Below are 9,680 nucleotides of genomic sequence, written 5' to 3' on the forward strand. Positions count from 1 at the left end.
ACCACTGCACTCCAGCCTGGGAGACAGACTGAGACTCTCTCTCTCTCTCTCTCTCTCTCTCTCTCTCTATATATATATATATATATATATATATAAAATTTTAAAATCTCTCTCTCTATATATATAAAATTTTAAAAACAGCAAAGAAATCTGGCTCCTTGCAACTCAAAGTGTGGACTTGGGACCAGCAGCAACTGGGAGCTTGTGAGAAATGCAGATTCCCGGGCTCCACCCCAGACCTGCTGAACTAGAAGCTTTATTACAAAAAGATCCTCCAGTGTTTCATGTGCACGTTAAGATCTGAGAAACAATGGAGACGTGACTTTGCACTTGTACCCTGAAACAATCACTAACCCCAATTCCATTCCTTTGATAACTTCTAAAGTGATATTCTTTATATATTCAGAATCAAGTTACATTCCGAGTTCAGAAAACATCATGAGCCCCTACAAATTTCCTCTTCCAAATTCTTCCCCTTGAGTGTACCTGTCCCATCCCTGTTTTTGGCAACAATAATGGTTTTAAGTAGGTAAGAAGGAAGTGAGTAGAAAAATGTTGAAATGACACATTTGAGGGTGACAGCCGAACACCTCGTCTCTGAAATTGCCACTCTGCGTAGGGTGTGTACATCCTGTGCCCTGTTAATTCATTCCTTTGCCAAGTCTTTAGCCATCTAAAGAGAAGATAAGGTGGTTTTTCCAAGGTCACGCACATAGCAGCAGGGATGGGGAGGGGAGAGGGACATGTAAGCCCAGAGGATGCCCTGGTTGTGCCAATGTCCCCGGAAAGACAGGAGAAACCCATGTGCCAGGCCAGTGCCCTCTCTTGCCGTGGCAGGCAGGGTTTCTACATTTCTGGCTGCAGCAGCTGCTTCTTCATGGCCACTGCCTGTGGTGGAAGGAAGAATGCCAGCTCCCACATCAGACACCTGTTTTAAATCTTAGTTCCACAATTTACCAGTAGTGTGGCCTTCAGCGAGACACATGCTCTCTGAGCCTGTTCCGACAGGGACAATATTCACTTTGCAGAATAGCTCTGACGACTGAAGAAAACATGTCAGCTGGGCCTGCAGTGTTCAGCTTGTATTAGATGTTATTTCTCAGAGAGGTGCCCCTAGTCATCTCCCAACCATGTGTTGTACACATTGCCACCTCGTTCCACAACCTTCACTGACACTCTGCTACCTGTGGGAAAATGTGCAGACTCTAGAACTCAAGGTCTCCCCGATCTGGTCCCTATCTCACACTTCCAGCCTACTTCTATCCTACTTCTCCTTTAAATGAAAGTGTGCTAACAAATCTGATTTTCTTATTTCTAATTTACATAATATTATTTTTTCTAGAAATATATAGACAAGTCCAATGGCGCAGGAATCCCCAACCTCCGGGCCATGGACTCGTACCAGTCCATGGCCTGTTAGGAACCGGGCCACATAGCAGGAGGTGAGTGGCAGGCCAGCTAGCATTACCACCTGAGCTCTGCTTCCTGTCGGATCAGCAGCAGCATTAGATTCCCACAGGAGTGTGAGCCCTATTGTGAACTGCACATGCGAGGGATCTAGGTTGTGTGTGTGCTCCTTATCAGAATCTAATGCCTGATGATCTGTCACTGTCTCCCATCACCCCTAGACGGAACTGTCTAGTTGCAGGAAAACAAGTGCAGGGCTCCCACTGATTCTACACATTATGCTGAGTCGTACCATTATTTCATTATATATTACATGTAATAACAATAGAAATAAAGTGCATAATAAATGTAATCCTCTTATATCTTCCTGAAACCATGACCCACAACCCTGGTTCATAGAAAAATTGTCTTCTACAAAACCAGTCCCTGGTGCCAAAAAGGTTGGAGAATTCTTCAACGGACTGTTAAGAGTGCTGGTTGAGACTAGGCTCAGTAGCTCACATCTGTAATCCTTTGGGAGGCTGAGGTGGGCGGATCGCTTGAAGTCAGGAGTTCAAGACCAGCCTGATCAAGATGGTGAAACCCCATCTCTACTAAAAATACAAAAATTAGCTGGGCATGGTGGCACATGTCTGTAGTCCCAGCTACTGGGGAGACTGAGGCAGGAGAATCGCATGAACTCAGGAGGTGGAGGTTGCAGTGAGCAGAGATCACGTCACTGCACTTCAGCCTGGGCAACAGAGTGAAACTCCGTCTCAAAAAAAAAAGTGCCGGTTGATTATAGGACTTAAGCCACTTAATTGATGACTTCTCTTATGCCTGCTAGGGAATTTTGGTGTTTTTCTTCATGGACAAATAATATTCCTTATTTCCAAATAGCTGTACCTCCTTTTTCTATTAAAATAATCCTAAGGTTATTATTGGGAAAAGCGTATTTAAAGTTTAACCCAAGTTCCATTTAAACAACTACGTCAAAGTGAAGTTGGCCTCTTCCACTATTAATAAATCTTCTCACTATTTTGCAACATAGATGACTTCATTCTGTTAACTGTTAACGTTAGTTATGGGATTTTAAACTGATAAGAGTTGGGTGTATAGTTCCAGTTAATTTTTTATGCTAACTACGTAACTTTTTGTCTTTGCTCACTTTTATTATTACTTTGTTATTTTCTTTTGTTGTTGTTGTTTTTTGTTTTGTTTTGTTTTGTTTTTGTTTTCTTGAGATGGAGTCTCACTCTGTCACCCAGGTCGGAGTACAGTGGCGCAATCTCAGCTCACTACAACCTCTGCCTCCCAGGTTCAAGCGATTCTCTTGCCTCAGCCTCTCGAGTAGCTGGGATTACAGGCTCATGCCACCATGCCCGGCTAACTTTTGTATTCTTAGTAGAGATGGGGTTTCACCATATTGGTCAGTCTGGTCCCGAACTCCTGACCTCAGGTGTTCCACCCACCTCGGCCTCCTAAAGTGTTGAGATTACAGGTGTGAGTCACTGCACCCGGCCTACTTTGTTATTTTCATACAGCACTGTTTCTTTTTTTTCTTTTTAAAAATTTACATCACACAGGTAGTGTGCCGACATCTTGATAAGTTTTGAGGGAGGCACATCCACCCATGAGCGTGAAAACAACCATCTGCTTATGAGCTACGAAAGGATTACGTAGCACTTCTTCTAGATTCCCAGTGTTGTTCATGTCAATGACTGAATATGAATATTTTGGGAAATGTTAAACACAATTTAATTAGACTTGGGAAAGGACTAGGGTGAATTCAGAGTAATCAGATGTCCCCAAAACTACCCCTAGTAAATTAGTTTCTTGGACTGAGCTATAATTTGATCATCGAAACCTTTTAGCATTCTTACCATTTTCTGACTCATGTCCTTAGAAGTTCCAATAAAATGCATCATATAATGAATTACAGATTTTTCATTGAGAGAGAGGGGTGGTGTATGAGCACTTTATGGACTGTTTTATTAATTGTCAAATTCTCCTTTGGACTATTTAACCATGGAGACCTTCATTAACATTGTAGTCTAAGCAAGTGAATGTAGCCTGTTGATTTAAATTTAAAGTCTGCGCTTTTCCTAACAGTTTTTTATTTTTTTCTTTTGTGAGATGGAATCTCACTCTGTCGCTCAGGCTGGAGTGCAGTGGTGCAATCTGTGCTCGCTGCAACTTCTGCCTCCCGGGTTCAAGCAATTAACCTGCCTCAGCCTTCCAAGTAGCTGGGATTACAGGTACACGCCACCATGCCAGGCTAACTTTTGTATTTTTACTAGAGACGGTGTTTCACCATGCTGGTCAGGCTGGTCTCAAACTCCTGACCTCATGATCCTCCCGCTTTGGCCTCTCAGAGTGCTGAGATTACAGGTGTGAGCCACTGCACCCGGCCTTCCTAACAGTTTTATAACTACACTTGTACTGACTCTTCTATTCAACCAAGGCTTTGCTGATATGGTGGGCAAATAAGCTGAGGTTATAGGAGAATATCATTTCTAGAAGAGGTTCTCAGAGAGATATTAGCACCACACATTTAATGTTAAGCCATTACTTGCAGTTCTCTGGTAAAAAAATTCTTTGTCTGTATTTAGGACAAAACATGGTGAGATACCTACTTCTCGTCAGGGTCTCGACTTATGTATTCTCTAATATTAAAATCATTTTTGTAATATCACCTACTTACAAACCTAAATGTAATAATTTATTTAGTCAAGAATTATCAACAGATACTAAAACCATCAGGTGAAAGGTTATGGTAAACAGAATATTTTCATGGCACTAAATAATTATGCACAGATTCATTGCGAGTTGCAAAGAGAAAATGTAGTTTTATGATGGAGAGATCTGGCAGTCACCACTTTAATAAGGCAATCAAAATTAGCCTCACAGATAGTGGAACAACCTCACCCAATGTGCCTCCTTATGTGATGCAAAAAGTACACCCTATCATTCATGAACTCTTTCTTGTCCACAATGTTTAATCTGAGTCTATTCAAGGTGGTAAATGTAACTTCCAGGTCCCTGGAAGCAGAGGGGATAGAGAAAAACTTTAAAAAGCCATCAAGAGATCAATTACACAAATCTAGGCAACTTCAACCTGTGTAACATTCCACAAGACAACTGTCCCAGACTTACCACAAATTCAAGGTCAGCCAGATGCAGTGGCACACACCTGTAACCCTAGCACTTTGGGAGGCCAAGGCAGGAGGGCCACTTGAAGCCGGGAGTTCAAAACCAGCCTGGGCAACATAGTGAGACCCTGTCTCTACAAAAAAATGTTTAAAAATTAAACGGATAGGGCACGGTGGCATGTGCCTGTGGTCCCAGCTACTCAGGAGGCTGAAGTGGGAGGATCGCTTGAGCCTGGGAATTCAAAGTGCAGTGAGCTGCGATCGCACCACTGTACTCTAGCCTGGGTCTCACAGCAAGATCCTGTCTCTAAAAAAGAAGAAAAAAACATTAAAGTTATGGAGGGGGAAAAAAAGGGCTGGGTGTTTCAGGGCTAGGCTGAAAGGGATGATGGAAGAACACACAACTAGCGCTTGCAAACAATGAAAGCTACAAAAGACATTCCTGGGATCATTTCAGAAATTGGAATACGGTTTGCATGTAGATGATCTTATGGAAATATGATTTGTTCTTATAGGTCTGATAATAGTACTGTGCTTACATAGGAGATTATTCTTAGAAGATTAACACTGGAGGCTGGGAGCAGTGGCCCACACCTGTAATCCCAGCACTTTGAGAAGCCAAGGTGGGCAGATCACCCAAGGTCAGGAGTTTGAGAACAGCCTGGCCAACACGGTAAAACCCTGTCTCTACTAAAAATACAAAAATTAGCCGGGGGTGGTGGCTGGTGCCTGTAATCCCAGCTACTTGGGAGGCTGAGACAGAAGAATCGCTTGAACTTGGGAGGTGGAGGTTGCAGTGAGCCGAGACTGCGCCACTGCAGTCTAGCCTGGGTGATGAGAACGAAACTCTGTCTCAAAAAAAAAAAAAAAAAAAAGCCGGGTGAGGTGGTGGTGCCTGTAGTGCCAGGTTTTTGGGAAGCTGAGGCAGGAGCATCGCTTGAACCCAAGAGGGGGAGGTTGCAGTGAGCCGAAATCATGCCACTACACTCTAGCCTGGGTCACAGAGTGAGACTCCATCTCGAAAAAAAAAAAGAATATTCACACTGTAATATTTAGGGATGACCTGTCATTCATAATAATTTCTACAGCTTATTTTCAAATGGTATAGCAAAATCTAAACAAACATTTTCTATTTAGCTATCTATCTCTCATCTGTCCACCTAAGAGACAGGTTGAGAGAGAAAGAATGCACAAATATGATAATATGTCAGCAATTGTTTAATCTGGGTGGAAGGTGTATAGATTTTCATAGTACCATTCTTTCAACTTTTCTGTGTTGGAACCCCTCCCCTTCAAAAATGGAAAAATAGTTTTAGCTTCATTTTTATTTCAGCTGGAGCCATCCATGATTTAGTTGAAACTTAACTTCACTTTGTAAATCTTAAACATACTGTACATTGGTGAGTACTGGTTTAAGTGAATGGTATGAATTCAGTTACTATGTTAGAATGAAATTTACCATTCCGAGGATAGCTTAGTTAAACCCTCAGGTATCACTTGATTTTTCAAAATCACTGCTGATTTCCAGGTGACACAGTCGAACAAGATATGGTGAACTGCCTCATGGTGTGCTTGCTGCCAGGGCCCTTGAGCTTTCGGTGAACGAGGGGCCCTTATGATCAGTGTGCTGATGCTCCCATGCATAGTTCTGCTGACAACTAACAGTGAAGCCAGGCCCAACCTCTATGCTTCTGGGCCTATAAAAGCCCGTCTGTGGGTTTCCATTGCCCGGCTCTCATATAAGCTAAGTTAACTCGGGAAGCTTTTGTGTCCTGTGTCTGTATTATTATTACTTTTTTTGAGACAGAGTCTCACTCTGTTGCCCAAGCTGGAGTGCAGTGGTGTGATCTTGGCTCACTGCAACCTACATCTCCGGGGTTCAAGTGTTTCTCTGCCTCAGCCTCCCGAGTAGCTGGGACTACAGGCACCCACCACCACACCTGGCTAATTTTTGTATTTTTAGTGGAGACAGGGTTTCATCATGTTAGCCAGGCTGGTCTCAAACTCTTGACCTCAAGTGATCCGCATACCTCGGCCTCCCAAAGTGCTGGGATTACAGGTGTGAGCCTCCATGCCCAGCCTGTGTCGTTATTAAAGCATAAAATCAAGTAGTTTACATAAATGTAAATCCAATTTACAAGTATTATAGGACACATTAGTAACTTAAACATTGTTTATACTTAACAATTAGCCTTCTCATATAGTGTAATAGCTATTGCTGTTGTAGATACTAATCTTCCTTTAGAGGCTTAACAAGATAATAAAAGTAATAGGGTTAGTAATTCAGGGAGGTGGGAGGATTTGTGGTGAATTAATTAGATTAATTTAATTTTATATTTATTTCTACTTTATACTTTTTTTTTTTGAGATGGAGTCTTACTCTCTCACCCAGGCTGGAGTGCAGTGGCCTCGGCCTCCCGAAATGCTGGAATTACAGGCGTGAGCCACCGCGCCTGACTACTCACAAACATTAAGTAAACAGCATTTCCAGATTGCACTTGGCAAGCTGTGATCCTATTTTTCGGTTTCCATGGCCATATCAGGATTGCAGCATCCTTCCTATTTAATAAGATACCATGTGACCTGGGTGATGGCAAACTGTATCCATATGATTTGTGCACTTTTCTGTTTTTCTGCTAAGGTTACATTAAAATAAAACAAAACAAAAGATATCCAACAGATGAAACCAGTTATGCATGACTATAGATCTATTAGTCATGAATTCATTGTCATAATGTTTTATTTAAGAGAATGAAGGTTAATTTTGGGTTGCACGATCTTGAAGAAAGACTCAGATACTAGCTGTCTATATTTCAGCCTAGAAATTGCTTTGAACAGTGGCCCAGTGCCAAGAAGAAAGATCCTCGGCCAAGTACCTTGGGGCACATCTGTGGTCCCAGTACTTTGGGAGGCTGAGGCAGGAAGACTGTTTGAGCTCAAGAGTTGAAGACCAGCCTGGGAAACATAGTGAGACTTCACCTCTACTACAAATTTTTAAAAAATTAGCTGGGTTTAGTGACACACGCCTGTAGTCCCAGCTACTCAGAAGGCTGAGGCAGGAGGATCACTTGAGCCTAGGCGAATTGAGGTTGCAGTGAGCTATGATTGTGCCACTACACTCCAGCCTGGGTGACAGAGCAAGACACTGTCTTAATTAATTAATTGATATATAAATTTCCTACATTCTATTATAATGATTCCATACAACTAGAGAGCTGTAAATAGTTAATTTAGACCTACCAATAAAACAGTAATGTTTACGTAGAGGAGGAAAGATCATTTTCTATTATACACAGTTCTTTTTTTTTTTTTTTTTTGAGACAGAGTCTCACTCTGTTGCCCAGGCTGGAGTGCAGTGGCCGGATCTCAGCTCACTGCAAGCTCTGCCTCCTGGGTTCCCGCCATTCTCCTGCCTCAGCCTCCTGAGTAGCTGGGACTACAGGCGCCGCCACCTTGCCCGGCTAGTTTGTATTTTTTAGTAGAGACGGGGTTTCACCGTGTTAGCCAGGATGGTCTCGATCTCCTGACCTTGTGATCCGCCTGTCTCGGCCTCCCAAAGTGCTGGGATAACAGGCTTGAGCCACCGCGCCTGGCCCACAGTTCTTAATTGGAACTGAGAAAATAACTTTTATGTGATGAAAGTGAGCCTTTTAAATTAGCATCCCCAGGCTGTAATCCCAGCACTTTGGGAGGCCTAGGCGAGCAAATCACTTGAGCCCAGAAGTTCAAGAACCAGCACGGCCAACATGGCAAAACTCTACCTCTAATCAATACATCAAAAATTACCTGAGTGTGGTGGCGGATGCCTGCAATCCCAGCTACTCTGGAGGCTGAGGCATGAGAATTGCTTGAACCCAGGAGGCAGAGGTTGCAGGGAGCCCAGATTGCACCACTGCATTGGAGCCTGGGCAACAGAGTGAGACTTTGTTTCAGGAAAAAAAAAGAAAAAAGAAAAGAAATTATTCAACCCCAGAGAGGCATAAAAATGAGCCAGCAATCATGTCCTGCTCCCCACTGAGCTATGTGTTCATCTATTGAAACTACTTGCTAGTGCCACAAGTAGTGAATTAACCTAAGAATGGTGCACTGCACACTATGACACATACCCTGTACCTTATAACAATATACGGCCAATCACAAATCAGTGCTATTTCTGTAAACAATGAGAATTCTGGACAAGCAACTTTGTATCCCCCTTTTATTGCCTTTAAAAATCCACTTGTAGCCAAGACCAAATGGAGCTTCTATTCGAGGTTGCTTGAGTCGGAGTCCTCTAGGCAGCTGTCCTCACGTTGTCTCAAGTAGACTCTTTAAATTATACTTTGTGTCTCAATCCCTTCCTTTTAGGTGGACAGGATAGACCCCTGTAACAAAAGACAGATTACAAGAGAAAAAGAAGCAGATGTTTAATTACATGTGTGCCTCATGTATACATGGGCGATACCTAAAAAATGAGTAAATCCCAGGCATGAATCACTGCGTCCAGCCACTTTTTAAAATTTAAACATACTGCACACTGGAGAGTACTTGTTTAAGTCAATGACACCATTCACTTAAATTCAGTTGCTAGGATGAAATTTACCATTCTGAGGATAGCTTAGTCAAACCCTCATGTATCATTTGATTTTTAAAAATCACTGCTGATTCCAGGGTGACATGGTCAAACAAGATGTGGTATGCCTTACAGTGTGCTTGCTGCTAAGGCCCTTTAGCTTTTGGTGAACGAGGGGGTCTTATGATCAGTGTGCTGACAGCAATCACATTCTACACATTCTACTCCCCCTCTGTTGAGCTATGTATTCATCTCTTGAACCTGTTGCTATTACCACAGGTAGCTATAAATTAACACAACAATGCTATAACAGACACTATAACCCACACTCTCAGTTTAACGATGTATAGCCAATCAATAACTCATGTTGTTTTAATGTAAATTCTTCGTAAACAACTCAGAAACTGCCTCTTCTCTCCCATAAAAATCCACTTGTAATTGCTGCTAAGCAGAGTACGTATTCAGGGCAACTTGAATCTGTGTTCCTGGGTTGCAATCCTCAAGCGTGACTCAAATAAACATTTTACTTGTACTAATTTTGCCACAACTTCTTCCTTTTAGGTTGACACCATAAGGCCAGGAGCCCTTTT

The 9,680-nt window shown here is 42.4% G+C and overlaps 1 non-coding gene across 1 annotated transcript; it reads right to left on the minus strand.

The window, feature by feature from the left end:
* Positions 1-2,962: 2,962 nt before the first annotated feature.
* Positions 2,963-3,062, minus strand: LOC123575423 (small nucleolar RNA U13). Its single transcript, XR_006700710.1, has one exon. It is a non-coding gene; the product is annotated as a small nucleolar RNA U13 (small nucleolar RNA).
* Between the last annotated feature and the right edge of the window lie 6,618 nt (positions 3,063-9,680).

Source organism: Macaca fascicularis, chromosome 8 (assembly GCF_037993035.2).
Source record: "Macaca fascicularis isolate 582-1 chromosome 8, T2T-MFA8v1.1".
Taxonomy (NCBI): domain Eukaryota; kingdom Metazoa; phylum Chordata; class Mammalia; order Primates; family Cercopithecidae; genus Macaca; species Macaca fascicularis.